The sequence below is a fragment of the Parasteatoda tepidariorum genome, chromosome 6 (assembly GCF_043381705.1).
Source record: "Parasteatoda tepidariorum isolate YZ-2023 chromosome 6, CAS_Ptep_4.0, whole genome shotgun sequence".
NCBI lineage: Eukaryota > Metazoa > Arthropoda > Arachnida > Araneae > Theridiidae > Parasteatoda > Parasteatoda tepidariorum.
The window spans coordinates 27,989,560-28,006,873 of record NC_092209.1 but is presented as its reverse complement, the minus strand read 5'-3'; the positions used below and the strand labels follow the sequence as shown (position 1 = coordinate 28,006,873).

Sequence of the window (17,314 nt, the reverse complement as noted above, 5' to 3'; positions counted from 1 at the left end):
ACGGATCATGGGTTAGAGTCTCCCTTGCCATCAGGCTAACCATGGATGGTTTCGAGGTTTTCTTATCCATTCAACTCAAATGCGGATTAGTTCTATCGAAAAGCCTTCCACGAAGACAAATTTCTCTCGATACTTGATCCAGTAGTTCCATTGTCTTCTGGATTGGATTCAAAATTCCACGGCTACGGAGTTGAGCATTGGTAGTCATAAACCTAAAATTGGGTCAGCTATTTAATGACGGTTTTAATATAACACTTTATACTATAACAAACAGTTGAAAAAATAAATCTTGAAAAATATATTTGCTCACAATACTGGAGTTTTATATCATTACAAGAATAGAGCTAGATATCAGTAACATATATGAACGTCTTTATGACAACGATATTATATAGTGAACATTTATAAACTATTAAACTATTAAAAATGATACTAAAAATTCCTTCACATATTTTTTAAATTAAACTAGTAGTTTTGCTAAATAAATTTGGTTTTAGAATTCATTAATTTATATCTATTTTATTTATATCTATTTTACTGTAATTTCAAAAATTTATTGTGATTTCTTAACACTTTTAAACATATACTCAACAGCGTTCAAAAGTGATTAATTATGTTTGCAATAAGCTGTAATCTGCATAACTGTCATAATTTTCTTTTGCGAAGAAAATTTCTTAATTTTACCTTATAACTATAAATATTTATCTAAATATTTTTCGCAGCATCTAAAACTTTTTAATCTTTTGACCTACACGTCCCATCTTTAAACAAAATGGAGTCTGATTCGAGTTAATAATTCCACAGGCATTGCTGAAAAACGTTATTTCAAAGAAGCCTGCGAAACTAATCTGATTTTAATGCGCATGAAAAGTTTCTACTTTAAAATAAATTGTTAATTTTCATTTAAAAACATAGCACTAAAGACCATAACGAAATGAAACTGTTTCACATAAAAGGACTATCAATGTTCTGACGTCATGACTGACGTAATTAATTGGGGGCTCGTCTCTCTCTATTCATTTGACAGACGCTCCGCAGTTGACGATTATTAGATTTTTTTTCCTACTTTCTTTTCAGCAGTTGTAAATGACACTAAGTTTTTCAACTTTTAATCCGTTGAAATATTGCTGTCAAGGTTTTAAACACTAATATGTTTATAAGAAATATCAAAACAAGTTCATAAAGAGATCACATTAAACTAATTTACTCAGTTTTTTTCCCCTTTAGATAAAGAATGTAAATAAATCTTGAATAACGGAATATTCATTCACTTTTTAGTGTCAAAAACTCGTTTAAAAGTTACATCCAGATAAAGTTTTGAACCAATTTATACAGAAATCCTTATAAATCAATTTAATTTTATTTGCATGTTGCATAATTTCATCTTTTTTAAAGTCGATTTTTGTATATGAATCTTGACTTATGCTAGTTCATTTGTATTTCATCGGGTAACAAAACATTTTTTTTTGGAAGGTCAAAAAATAAAAGTATGAAACCTAAAGGAAGTCTTTTTGAACCAATTTACTGTACTTTTTTAGTTCGATTTCAACATAAGTTAAAATTGTGTATTAAATTTAGTTATCAAAATTTAGCATCTGTCGAAATGAGGACAACTTTTCGAAACAAACAAGATAACTGGTACATCTAAATGGTCATCTATTTTCAAAACTGAAAGACAAGTCACTTAAAGACAAATGACTTTTCTATTTTTAAACAAATTTAAATTTCTGGAAAGAAAATACTCGAAAATTTTCTCAGCGAATATTTCCGTTTATTGAAATTCTGAACCAATTAAAACGTAAAACGTAAGATATCAAGATGAAAGAATTTGCTTATAACTTACATAGCGAGATAAATTAAGGGGATTAAAATGGAAGTAAACAAAGTAAAAATGTTTAAATGAGTAATTCGTAGAACAAAAAAGGTAGAGCGAGACAATGTGTGATTTAGAGAACATCATATGCGTAATTTATAATTAATTAATACACTACTTTTCCTATCCGTCATTTATACTTGATCGGGGCGCGCAATACTTTTTCCTGCGTGACCTTTAATCAATTTCTACTCTACTTTTCCTAAATAATTGTTAATTAATTGGTACATTAACTTTCCATGCGTAATTTACTATTAATTGGTAAGTTACTTTTTCTTACGTAATTTATATTTGATAGTACACCTCTTTTCCTTACATAATTTCTAATCCACTATATTTAGATGTAATTGTTAATTGATCGGTGCATCCTTACATAATTTAAAATTAATTGGTAGACTAATTTTTCATCTATAATTAATAATTCTTTCTTTTTTTTTATTAACTTATAGCAGAGGTGGCACTTAATATTTGTTCGGATTACTAAACGAAAAGGAACAAACTGCTCTCTCCAACAAAACTTTGTATTGATAGAATAAATTAGGAAACCTAATCCCTCTTACACTGCTCGCTTCCATAATTGCGTGGCAGTGAAATATCACGACTTTTATTTCCGAAGAAAGTTATAACTCAAAATACATAAAAATCACCGAAAAATTCTCAGTACTTTACCATGCGTAACTTCGCGACGATGCCATTCTATTCTAAGTAAAATATCCTAATTAGACGCAAGACCTTTTAGATGTAATTATGGGCAGCACGTTGCGACCAATTATAAAAGTTCACTGACATAGAACAGTCAGTTACCAAAATTTTCGCAGCCCCTAATTGCGTTCCCTTTCATCTTCCATCAGAATTCTTCTTCGGGTTCGCAAACAACCCCCATACATTGTTAGCAGGCCCTTATTAATACTTTCTCGCCTTATATTCTTTTCCGTAAGAGTTTTCCTTAAATTATTTTCAGGGCAGGCGAGAAATTTTTACTCCGTCGTCTTTTGTAGATTCAGTTGAATTGTGTTTGCACTTTGAAATAATTTATTGTCGTGAGGATGAGGTGAGCTGCAAGCTGGTATTTTGTCGACGATGATGTTTAGAAATGATCGTTGGCTTGTAGGAGAGTGTTTGCTTAAGGATTCTATTTTGGTGTAATAAAACAACCGAGATAAATTAGGTTATTGAGCGATATTAAGTTTGGTTTAATTTTGCACTCCAGAACAAGCAATTATTATTTATTTTTGACATACTTTTATCATAATTGTTTCATATATCCGAAATTTATATATATCTCAAATAAAAAACTTTTAAATACATTATAAATCCCAAATTCATATGTAACACCTGGTCATTAATTTCAATAATAACAATAATTATTAAGGGGCCATTTTTTCTTTACAATGATCTAGAACAAAATAAGTAAGCAAAAGTTCGTTTCGACACTATACACATAATACCTTATTCAGTACTGAAAGAAACGATGAAAAAGAAACATCCTTTATTTTTTTCTCACATATTGTTTGCTTGCTGAAGGATATTTTTGTAAATTTTTGCCTCAGACCTGAAAAGGTTACTTCAGTTGAGTAGAACTGGAACTATCGTTTGCTTTATGAACTTGCCATTTGCGCTTATTACTATGTTTTTAAACAGAGTAGACGTTTAAACTGTTAAAATAATCTATTACAAATCGAAGCATAAATGAACAGGTTTATAAAGCAAACGATTTTTAGGTACTATACAGAAATAGCTTCTTTGGTGTCGAGGTAAACAGTCAAAAAAAATAATTTTTCTCTTTATTTTGATGATTTATTCTGTCTGACTAATTCACTTCATTTTGCTACTGCATGGCGAAATAATATGTAATAGTATTGCAAGAATCGTTTGCGTTCTTAATTTGTTTATTTTTTCTTACTACGTTGTTTTTTTAGGTTGTTTTATTGCCAGCGTAAATGTCAATTTAAGCATATATGAATTATTCCACAAAGTAAACGATAGTTTGATTACTATTCAGAAGTACTTTCGTCAATACCAAGGGAAAAAATAAAATGGAATCTTTCGTATCTTAATTTTTTTAAATTCTCTCTAAACTATATTTTTTTCATTTCTTTTTTTCCGTAGCATTGTCGAATTTAGTCTCAGAATGATCGCTTGTTTTATAAATTTACTCGTTTATGCTTATTACATAATTTTTAATTAATTTTAACCAATTAACTAATAATTTTTAACTAATTTTTAACATAATTTTTGATGTCTCATTGTTTTTAGCATTGTTCTGATATCCCATTGTTTTTAATATTGTTTAACATTGTCACAAATGCAACTCTATTTGCATACAATCTAAGTATTTTTAGAGAATTTTGAAAGATCACAAAATCAATGACTCAAATCTGTATTGAAAGAAATTAACAGAACTTATTCATTTTCGGCAGCTGTTTCATATCACCGATTTGACTAAGCTGATCAAAAGCAACAGAGTCACTAGCTTGAATTAGTGCCAAAATGAGTCAACAAGTTTTATTTGAATCAAAGGATTTGTATTAAATAATTCTGCTTTTAGACTTAACTGATATGAATCTTTAATTATTAAGGTTGATTCGAATCACCTCGAAGGATATGACTTAATCAAAACGACTGATTCACTAATTTCAACTAATTAATTCAAATCATTGATCAATTCAATCGTCAGTCTATGGAATGCTTGAATGTCATTTTTTTCTTCAAAAAAGTATTAAACATTAGATATACTTTGCCAACTTATAATATAGAATGCCTATAATGTTTTTCTTCAGTCTATGGAATGCCTTATCAGTGTGTGGAATATTAATAACTTCATACTTTGTTGTTTTGTCAGTCTATGGAATGACTATGTAAAATATTAATCATTTTATAATTTGCCGGTTGATTTTAGGCATCTCATAGAATACTAGATTTCATACATTGATGATAAAACAAACACATAAATGTATGCATTAGTTATATGCCAGTTTAACGGATATAATTCCAAAATAATTACTTTAAGTTTTTCATGCTGCAGTTCGGGAATATTCCACAGTAAGAAAATTTTATTCGGAGCTTGAGGTAGGTTGCTTTAGAAAGCCTTGTTTCAACTTTCTCAAGAAAATGTCAAGTTCAAACGGTGCATTTATTTTAGCAAGAAAGTGAATCCGATATACCTCCTTTAGAATTTAATGATGTCTTGTTTAAATAATGAGTGAGCAAAAGTTCTCTTATCAGTTGAGACAAGGGGTGAAAAGACTGAGAACTTCGCATCTTCTAACTTTCTCCTGAGGTTGTTTTGGCAAGTTTCCGCGTGTTTGTTGGCGCATTTCTTTTCTTGTTCAAGGTGCACAACAAATTGGATGCGACTCTTTACGACACCAATTTTAAATTTAACATCATCAAAATGCCGCCATCACATACATATTGCCCCGGCATCCGTTGGAGAAAAAAAAAATCGAGTTTGCTTAATTTTGAATACATTATCAGTGGCATGCATGGATACCGCCTAATCGATTGGATAGCTTTTTAATAAAAGGTTTAATTGGTGAAACAGCGTTATTATGTTTCAGAATTTGAGGAGCGAACTGAATGACCACGGGTCGTGAAGCAAAACTGAAATAAACTGCGAAAGTTATTCCGAGGGTGGTAAACAAAAAGAGGTACGTGTTAAAAATTTAAACTTAAAATGACCACAACTATAGAAAATGTTTAAAAAAATTTAAAAAAAAGAAACAAAAAAATAGACAATTTAGGTAAAATAATCGAATTACTAAATTTTGAATAGCGTTTTCAAACACGTACGATATTTTTTTAATACTAGAAATACTGAAATACCTTTGTTGTCCAAAAGCAACTGCATTGTGAAAGAATAACTAATGTATAAAGAAATTTGTTTAAAATTAATTTTTAATATTTTTGATATTATTTTCAGGTATATAACAAGTTATGAGTAAATATTAACAATAAAAAAAATTATATGTTGTACAAAAAGTCACAAAATTCTAAGAAATTGTGTCATCATTGTTTCTCTAATTGAAATTAAAAAGCAGTCAAAATGAATTCCTTGGGCAATCTAGTGTTAATTATTTTTTGTATCTTTGTGCTATATTTCTTTTACTTGCGCAAAAGGTCGAGAAAGGTGTACTTTAACATCTTTTAAAGCATAGATTCTCTCTAATAAATAATAATTCCTCCCGGATTTCATCTAAATCAACAGATTATAATCAATCGATACGCTGATTCAAATCAATATTAATGACTCGAACCACAAAATTGAATTGAATTATCCTATTAAAATAAGCTGATTCTACAGACTGGAATAAAAATCTGAAATATTAATTCTTTACTCTGATTCAAACGAATGGAATCAGTTTATACCACATGTTATATCATAAGCTGATTAAAACCCCTTGCGTAGACATATATTCGAATCATTTAAAAGATTCAAATCGCTGAATTTAATCATATTCAATTCAATTGTTGGTTCTTGAAATCCAGTTTTTAGTATAAATGTCATTACACGTAGAACGGCACGCATTTCAAAATGATTTCCATAACAGCATCATTATAACTTTCGGCCTCCAACCGGACACCCAACTCTTCCCAGACACGTAAATGTTTCGCACTTAATATTATTCCCATTTCAAGAATACCGAAATCGTAACCATTCCCAAATTTCAGGTCGGCAACCCTTTGTGGAAGAAAAGTGTGGGTGGAAAACTTTGATGGCGGTCATTAAGATAGGCCGGAGTTCTTATTAAATAGACACGTATCATTAAAACGAGGCCCAACACAACTAACTCCTTGTAAATAGACAAGTATCTCACACGGTTAAAATGTATCTTAACTGTTGAGAAGAAAGTGCAGTAAAAATCTGAGCCTTTTAGTAAGCAAAAACTAGCATGGAATAACTGTTTTTTTTAAACTCTTTTTTTGCAGTGGGAATCTTAAGTGTATTTCTTAAAGTACTTAGATACTTAGCACTTTAGAAGTGCTTGTTTACTCTTCACTTGCGCTTGCTGGTTTTATGAGTTCAATATGAAGCACTTTGAAGATTGGAGATAGTGTTTAACAAACTAGGGTTGAGTTTTCCATTGAATCTTTACTAGTCTGCATGATACTTTTATCAATTCAATCTGAAATTCAATAAATGCTTAAAGATAACATTGACTAAGATTGTTTAAACAGTTCGATTAATCTGCACTAATTGGTCTGATAGTTCAATTTATCTAGTATGAAATTCGATAATGATTATTTAAATAGTTAAACTATTACAGGCTACTTGATTGTGTTGTTAGTCCATTTTGAATTGTTAAATTCAAAATGTTTTTGGTCTACCTTTTTTTAAGCAGTTTTATCAATCCTTACTAGTCTACATGATAGTTTTATCATTTCAATTTGAAATTCAATAATGTTTCTAGACAACATTGACTAAGATTGTTTAAACAATTCGATTAATCTGTACTTGTTGGATTGATAGTTTAATTTATTTAGTATAAAGTTCGATAATGATTGTTAAAATAGTTGATATATTATAAGCGTTTAATAGCTACTTGATTGTGTTATTAGTCTCTTTTGAAGATTAACAAATTTTTGGTATAGTTAATCTCTTAAATAGTTCCATTCATCCTTACTAGTCTACATGATAGTTTTATCAATTCAATCTGAAATTCAATAATGATTAAAGATAACATTGACTAAGATTGTTTAAACAATTCGATTAATATGTACTTGTTAGATTATTAGTGTTTAATTTATTTAGTATAAAGTCTACATGATAGTTTTATCAATTCAATTTGAAATTAAATAATGATTAAAAATAACATTGACTAAGATTGTTTAAACAATTCGATTAATCTGTACTTCCTGGATTGACAGTTTAATTTATATTGCATGAAGTTCAATAATGATTGTGGAAATAGTTAAATTATTATAGGTGTTTAATAGCTACTTGATTGTGTTGTTAGTCCATTTTGAATTGTTAGATTAAAAATGTTTTAGGTATACCTTTTTTTTAAACAGTTCGATCAATCCTTACTGTTCTACATGATAGTTTTATCAATTCAATTTGAAATTCAATAATGATTAAAGATAACATTGACTAAGATTGCTTAAGCATTTCGATTAATCTGTACTTGTTGGATTGATAGTTTAATTTATATTAAATGAAGTTCGATGATGATTGTTTAAATATTTAAATTATTATAGGTGTTTAATAGCTACTTGATTGTGTTGTAAGTCCATTTTGAATTGTTAGATTAAAAATATTTTAGGTATACCTTTTTTTTTAACAGTTCGATCAATCCTTACTAGACTACAGGATAGTTTTATCAATTCAATTTGAAATTCAATAAATGCTTAAGGATAACATTAAGTAAGATTGTTTAAACAATTCGATTAATCTGTACTTGTTGGATTGATAGTTTAATTTACATTGTATGAAGTTGGGTAATGATTGTTTAAACAGTTAAATTATTATTGATCTTTAATGTCTACTTGATTGTGCTGTTAGTCCATTTTGAAGTTTAACAAGTTTTTTGGTAGAGTTAATTTTTTAATCAGTTCCTTTAATCCTTGCTAGTCTATATGATAGTTTTATCAATTCAATTTGAAATTCAATAATGATTAACGATAACATTAACTAAGATTGTTTAAACAATTCGATTAATATGTATTTGTTTGATTGGTAGTTTAATTTATTTACTATAAAGTTAGATAATGACTGACTATATCTAAAAGATTGTTTAAACAGTTAAATTTCTAGATGCTTAATAGCTACTTGATTGTGCTGTTAGTACAATGCAACAATGATTGGAAATTCTTTAAATTGTTCAATCTGCATTGTTCAAAATATTAGTTTTTTTAAAAATTAATTTAAAGATTTTTAATCAATATTAAGTATTTTAATCAATGTAATGTTTTAAACAGTTTAATTATTCTTTGCTTGTCAACTCAACAGTTTTTGTTGCCCCATCTTAAATTTAACAATTATGTCTAAACAGTTCAATAAATCTTTACTATTGTTATTGTTAGTTTCATTGATTCAAGGTAAAGTTTGCGATGTCTGGCTATATCCATTTCTAGATTATTTAAACAGTTGAACTCAAGTTAGTCAGCTATCAAGTTAGTAACTAATGTGACTCAAATTAGTTAGCCAGACTCAAGCAAACCCATTTTGGTCAGGTTGACTCAAATTAAATTTAAATTAATTTAACTAGGCCTAATTGATGAAATTAGGCTAATTGAACAAACAAGTTATTTTTCCCATATAGCCCAGACAATGGTGGCTCAGGGTATAGTGCGTTCGCCTTCCAATGAGGTAAATCGAGTTCGAATCCCAGAAATGGCTGATTGATATGATTTCTGCTCCCGGTTAGCACTGACCACAATGCTGACGTAAAATATCATCAGCGGTAGACGGATCGTGTGTTAGAATCTCCTTGTCATGGGGCTAACGATGAGAGGTTTTCGTGATTTTCCTTCCAATTGAAATCAAATGCGGGTTCGTGCCATCAAAAAGTTTTCAACGAAGGCTAGTTCATCATTGATCCATTAGTTCCCTTGTCTTCTGGGTGGGGTTTAAAATTACAAGAATGGGGAGTTGAAAATTGATAGTAGTAAACTCATAATTGAGTCGGCTGTTCAACACCGGTTATAAATTAAATAAAATTAGCCTAGACGTATGTGGGCTCATTGCAATAGAAATTTCTAGATTCCATTCCAATTAGCCTGACACTTTGCAAAATGCTGGGAAGCTTTGCAAAGAGCCTTGTTCAAGTAGGCTTAAGGAAAAATTTGGAAATTTCTTTACCTGCCAGTAGCTAATTGTAGCAAATTTAGTAGTGGTACCACGTTTTCAGAAAAAAAATTAAAAAACTATTTAAAATTCTCAAATGGTAAAAAAAACTATTGATAGCAGTAAATGTAAAGCGTTTCTTTTTAAGCATTTCCTGAAATATTACAAACATTACAATATTTATTTCTAAAATGAAGGAAAAATTTTCCTGACCTCTGGTAGTAGGTTTATGTTAAATTGAGTAGTGTATATGTTACCGTTAACGTGTGAAATCCGTTATTTCTAAGAATAACTAGGTATTTCATGAAATGACTAGACAAGTCAGTTAAAGTACATAAAATTGTTGAATTCTACGATTTAACTAGTTATTCTATAGAATAACGATTACTTGATTGTTAAAGTATGAAATACTCTCGAAAATTCGTTGAACCGGCTCTCAAAATTTTATGCAAACTTACTTCTGCAATTTTTTCATTGTCTGCAGTTTAACTCTTACATCTCATCGCATTCACTTATTTTGCCTTGAAATAAACATGATATTGGCCCCCCAAAGTCATATTTGTTTCTGAATATCCTTATGATAGTCGCAAGGTGAAAAATTAATTTTAAAATTTAATTAATTAATTTTTAAATTTTTTTCCACTAATTAAAATAATTAAACTTGTATTATTTGATTAAAAAAGACTTCATTCTCCTCAAAAATACACAGATTGGAAATAACAGTTGACATGTTTAAAGTGTTCAAAAATCGGTGCCCATTTTCAAGACTTGCCAGACGTGATAGCAAAGAGACAAAAATTATTTGAAAAATAAAACGTAAAGTTGCAAACGTTGAAATAAAACTGAAAAACTCTCAGTAAAAAATAAAGGAAAAATAAAAATAAGGGAGAAAATAAAAATAAACACGAAAAACAGAACAAGAAAAACCACTGTGGAGGAGAGAGGCAAATCAGGGCAAAATGCATTTCCACGCGTTATGGAAACGTAGTATAAAGTAAGATTCCAGGGCAGCTAGATGAGTTTTACTCTCACTATCTCCCTCTCTCGCTCAGCTACTGAGTTGTATTCTAATTTTGTTTCTCAATGGTTTTTCTTCTTCTGTTTTTCATGTTTATTTTCTCTCTCTCTCGGATACTGAGGTTTTTCTAGTTTAGTTTCTCACCTTCATTTTCCATTTTTTTATTGGCAATTTTCAGTTTCATCTTTCAAATCACTTTTACTTCTGCTCATTCATGTCTGGCAAGTCATGAAAAAGGGCGCCTATTTTCGAGCGCTTGAAACATGTCCACTTTTATTTCCAATCTCTGTGTTTTTGAAAGGAATTAGGTTTTATAATCAAGTATTATTTTACCGATTCAGTCTTTTAGGATTATTTATTTAATTAAATTTGTACTTCTCACGTGTCACAGGAATTAATTGTCACTGGAATTACCGGTCACGTGCTGCCTAGTGACACATTTGCCTTCTCCGACATAATATCTGCATCCGACAGTAGTAAGTTGATTACACGTTTAAATTTCTTTTGCAACTTCCTGCAGTATAAATATTTTAAGCGCTTTGTTTGTGCAAATATTTTTAGAACTCATAAAACTTTTTCTTCGAATATTTCATAATGACAAAACCTCAACTTTATCAGAAACGGTAAAAACAAAATAAGGCAAAGAGACGAAAAAGGGAAGTCATAAAACGGTCATGACCCTTAACCACACTCATCTAAACAAGGGCAGGATGAAATTCATACAATAATCAGATGGTAATGATATTCATATAAATACAAACGTTCCAAGTTCATGGTGCATTTATTCCGTAAGAGTCTTTGTTTTCAATACCAAACAGGTGATATCCATTTCGTGGCAATTTTTTTTTATAGAAACAAGGCACGTTTTATTTACAACTACACTTAAATATATTCGGAATAATAACAAAGTGAACCTCATAATCTAAATTAGATACTCGAATTATTATGTAATGTGTTTTTAGTTATGGTAACGAGAAATTTTTTTTTATATGGCTGTATTATCATTGGATAAAAAATCATAATGCTCATTTCCTTTAATGTGTCATAAAAATACAAAAAGCATTAAATAAAGTCGTCCATTTTTTAGATTTTTTCTTTCCTTTTCCATTAACTACAAAGAGAAGGCATGTACAAGAAAGAAAAAGTTTAGAACAAAAAATTGATTTAGGTATATAGTAAGCAGGATGTTTGCAACTCTACAACTGTAATTTATTCAAAAAAAAAATTTAAATCTATTCATATTTTCCCTTGTAAACTGAACTTAATAGAAGGTAAGTCTTCTTTGGTCCAAAAAAGTAATTTTTGATGAGCAAAATGTGATTTTAAATCAATTTTGATACTGAAGTTTTAAAAGACGGAAAAGGAAGATTAAGACTAATTTTTACCATGAATAGTTTTTTAAAAAATGCCAATAAAAAATATTTAGATTTTTATTAATACTATAGAAGGCTCAGCCCTGATCGCTCCGTTCCCCAACCCTTGTAGTTGCCTTTTATTCATCTTAGTTTTTGATTCCTCTAAAAAACACTTTTTTGAATATATTAAACCATAACAAAATGAACGATTACTTTAATTTTTCTCAAAGTTATTTAAGTTATCTCAAATGTATAATGGTTAAATCATAGCTTGTATTAGTAAAAGCTAATCAAAAGATTGAATTGCACTAAAGATTGATTGTTTCTAAAAAACAATTTTTTTTAAACACTATTTAAGAAAAGGGAGAAATTGCCGCAGGTGATTATTTAGAATTATATTTTCATTTAGAGAAATTCATTGCACATTTTGAAACTCTTTAAAAAAATATTGTTTTATTTTAAAAAAGTATACAAAAACTTATATTCGTAAAAAAATACAAAAAAACAAAAAATGCAAAAAACAAAAAACACAAAAAACTTTATTAAAACATTTTTCGTTATTTCATTTTTAATATATACATAATAACGTTCCGAATTTTCGATCTAAATGAAAATATACTTGAGTACTGAAATTTTTCAGTTCATTTTGAGTAAAAATATCAATTTTTAAACTTTTTTTAAAAATTTGTTTTATTTATTATTCATTTTTGTTTTTTCAAAAAGCATTTACAGCATTAAATCTAAATTTGTTTTTAAAAATTTCGTGAAGACAAAATAATTACTGATATTTTTCAAATTTTAGGAGTTATCTCTAACAAATTTCGCCATAATTTTTTTAAACTTTTTACAATCCTGTTAAGTTTCCTCACATTTGTCAAACCAGCCGAAATCAGTTTTCTTTTGAACGAACATAAAATACAGTATAATGAATAAAAATAATTTTTTTAATAAGGAAAAACGCTACAACACGTGAGCACAATACGTAAAATATTTCTTTGATTTTTTCAATATTTTCAAATCCCATCTACTTAAATGAACATGATTGTTCTTTTTTCAGTTTAATACTTTGCTGTGATAGCTGCGAGTACATACAAAAAGAGGCCGGGATAGCCTGGTTGGTAGGGAGTTAGGCCCACGTTCTAGAAGTGGTGAGTTCGATCCCCGTCAGCCGAAGACTCGCCCTGTTGTAAATGGTGACTGGTGAACGCTAAATTTGTTGGGTCGCAAATTCATCCAGGTCCCATAACAAATCATACCTCTGGGGGTACTGAATTGGAGATTGATCAGTTTCTGGTTCAGATCAAAATTACGATCTGTGGATGAATGAATGGATATCAGTCAGTCATAAAGGTTTGGCCTGGGTGTCTGAGACCGAAGGGGCCCTTTATTCATTCATCATGAAATCCGAGACATGAGGCAAATCCTTGAGGTGAAATAAAAGAAGTGAAATTGGAAAAAAATTAGCACATTTGCTTAGTTAAGTCCAAAGGACTAAAAAGGAAATTCCGGTAAGGCATGAAATGGATGTATGAATGGGCCCACCTTATAAACGGGCTGTGACGTGTGTGTGGCTGATGTCATATTCTTGGCCGTATATGGCGTCCCGCAGTGGACTGATCGTTAAGACACGGTTCCCAGCAGATCACCGAAGTCAAGCATCACTGGCTACGGTCAGTGTGCGGGTGGGTGACCACTTGGATCAGTCTGCGTAGGGACCGAGGGTGTGCGGTATTGGTCCTCGTTAAACTGTGCTACCGTAAAGTGCTCGACTTCGCGCGCAGGTCGTCGGGCTACCGAAACGGGGGTGCCATCCCCTCCGCAAAGGATCAAAATTGTGATGGCATGTCTTCGGATCATCCTCCGGGATGTTTCCCAGACCGTCGCCAATAGCCCATTGTGCAGCTCTAGTGCGACGTAAATTAACAACAACAACAACCGGCCGTATATGGCGACACAGAAAAACAGGAAACGCACCCTCTGCCTTAAACAAGCTTTGTTTCACAAAGCAGACTTACTGGATTGACAAGTGATATTAGAAACAACAACACATACAAAAAATTACCTAGTTGAATTAATTAATAAAATTAACTTAAAATTGCTCTTTCGAATAAATATTAATTTCGAAAGAAATTCATTTTAAATTCATAAATGAAAACGACTCATTCAGTAAGTAAAAGTTCAACTCTATCATTGTATTTTAGTGAGCAGAACCCACATTTTAATTTTTTTGCAAATTTAAGAGTTAACATTCGATAATTAGTTTGAAAAATATTATTCGTAAACATTGTACATTTTCTACTCATTATTGCAATTTCGAGTTTATATATATCTTATGGGATATCCCTAAAATGACTGATGTATTTAGAAAAATCAATAAAAAAGGGGAGTTTCGTGTTTTCTGAGTTAAGTGCAAAATTATGTCACTAGAATGTTAAAGATTATCCTAGTAACGATATAAATTGACTGCTCAACGCTGGTGACAAAATAAAATAAAATAAAAAAATAACAGATCAATAAAATTACATAAGTAAAGATTTTTTTTCCAAGACTGCAGCTGGAATTTTTTATCACATAAATTAAGAACATAATTATAATAAATAAACATAAGTATAACATAAATTAAAACCCTAGTTTTTTATGTATTCAAAGACAAAACACTTTATGTATAAGTTTCAAGGTAAAATATAGAAATATTGCTGATATATGAATTGTAATATTTTTATTACGCATATATAAATTAAAATTACAGATATATTACAATTGTTTGAAAATAATTTATTAAAAAAACATTTAGTCACAGATACAATTAAAAAAATGTTACTTGAAAGGATTCTTAGGAATAAAAGGAAAGAAAACAACAAATTTTATCAAGCATAGTACAACTATAAGTGTTGTGATGTTTTGCCGTCGTTGTAACATAACTAAAAATTAACGAATTTGAACTTAGATCTTAATAAATCTGCATAAAAAAGTTTGATGTTAAAATTTTAAGCCAAACTTGATACTTTTTCCTTGCTAAATTTAAAAATTCCCATATCTTAGATTCTATTTTCATCGAAAAGTCTCAATGTAAATTCACTCTTCCAATGAACTAGTTAATACTGATAACTGTTGTTTGGTTTAAAGATAAGACTTCAAGAATAAGAAATAAAATACTGGTGTAAAGAAAACATAGCTAAAACATGTTTCCTGCATTTACCATATCAATCTTGAATAAAGGTGTGTATGATTATTATTATATCTTGAATCATATCTTCATGTTATCAGTCAATTTATGGAAAAAGGTAAAACGATTGTTTACTTCTAAATTGAGTCAGTGTGTTAAATAACATTGAATAAGGATTGCAGTATTCGTGAATTCATTGAGTAACTAAAGATTAGCTTTTAAACACGGATTTTATTAAACTCTTATAAACGTTTTGACGTGCATTTTGAATATAAAGGATTACATTTTTATTTGGTGAGTGAAATATTTATTTAATGTTATTAAAATATTCAAATTTATCATAGAAAAAATAATTTATATTTTAAAAACATTTTTTTACTGGATACTTAGCCAAATTCCATCAACGAGTTATTACCCAGCAAACGATTTTTTACCAAATCTAAATCAAACGAAAATGTAGTCTTCGATTTAAAAAAAAGTGTAATAACTTCAAGCTGTTTTTATGTAAAGAATATGCAAATATTGCATCTAAATATATTATTATAGATACACGATACAAAATTTAATATAACGCACACAAAATAAAGCAACAAACATCACATGAAGGAACAACGTTCTCTGGAGAGGAAGTTCCACGATTAATGAAATGGAACTTTCCGTTTGTCAGGGAACTTACCCTCCTTAGAAAGTTGTTCCTATGCAATGATGCGAGCTTTGTTGCGTTATTTTGTGTTGTGCCTCAATTAAAAAGTATTGTAATACATTTGAAAATGCGAAATTTGTAGATTTTTTTCCTAAGAAAAACAATTTAAAGCAATTATAGTAGTGTTTCATGGGGTCCAGAAATAAAGTAATACGTTAATTTAATTATTAAATAATCGGTCTTGTAATTTAGTACGATTGTAAAAATATTTTTTCTTGTTTGCTCACATTTTTAGACGTTGGAAGTTTTGTGACATTTAACATTGAGTCCCGAGTTTCTACGAATAAGAATTTTAAGCGCGGTATTAGTACCGATGTTAAAAATTCTGGTTAATTAATCTATAATAATCTCCAAACCTTAAACTGATCATTCATATGCATACTCAAAGCAAGAATTTTTCTCTCGTCTCTAAGACATAAATGATATCACAAAAACTAAAAGAAGTTCATTGGATTTGGATCAAAAGCTACTACCTATAAATACTCTCCAAAGCAGCAACAATAGATCATATACGTCATGCGTAGAGGAAACACTGTGTTCAGTTAAAAGCATTCCAGAAATGCGAAGCTTTTCATCTTCTCACCAGGTGACACTGATTTAGTTCCATTTTATGATGCCCCGTTGAAATTTTGATTAAGCGCATCCTTTGAATCCGCAGTGTGCTTGACAATTCTTCTTATACATGTCACTGTGCTAACATTCATTTATTTCTGTAACGCATTTCTTTGATCTTTTTAAATATAGCACTGTGGCAAATATAGCGTTGGTGTCTGGGTTTAGAAAAGAAGTGCCAACTCTTCGCTATTCAATCGGCAGTTAATTTATGATTGATAGTTGCCTGCTGATAGTTTGTAAAAGAAATTAAGGAACTTTTAAGTGAATTTGAAGAAACAGAATCTTCGTGACAATCTTCCTGTCACTGTGCTAACATTTATTTATTCTTTTTTGTGACGCATTACCTTAGATCATTTTTAATATAGCACGTTCTCAAATGCATATTATCGCAGCTGATAGTTGATTAAGTAGAACGTGCTAAGTGACTTATCGTTAAATATGAAAGAAAAATCATCAAGATAATCTTCCTGTCACTGTGCTAAAATTTATTTATTCTTTTTTGTAGCTCATGTTCTTGGATTTTTTTTAATCTAACAAATTTTCAAATATCATTATTGTATCTGATAATTGATTTAGCATTAGCACGTTAGTTGATTATCACCTTCTATAGAACGTGCAAAGGGACATTGTTTCGATGACTTTTCAATATTATTCTCCGATCTTGGTTTCGGTGACTTTTCTATAATATTCTCCAATCTTGGTTTCGATGACTTTTCTATAATATTCTCCAATCTTGGTTTCGACGACTTTTCTATAATTTTCTCCGATTTTGGTTTCGATGACTTTTCTATAATATTC

General features: G+C 29.8%; 1 protein-coding gene across 4 annotated transcripts in view; it reads left to right on the top strand.

The window, feature by feature from the left end:
* The window catches only part of LOC107445150 (sodium-dependent dopamine transporter-like), a 165,457-nt gene that overhangs the window by 70,139 nt on the left and 78,004 nt on the right, over positions 1 to 17,314 (top strand). Inside the window, exon 1 of one of the 4 annotated variants that reach the window (XM_043053563.2) lies at positions 15,343 to 15,492. The exons of the other annotated variants lie outside the window; for them this stretch is intronic. The gene's annotated coding sequence lies outside the window, so the exon portion shown is untranslated. Of the gene's footprint in view, positions 1 to 15,342; positions 15,493 to 17,314 lie in introns of those variants that run through there. 4 annotated transcript variants of the gene reach the window in all.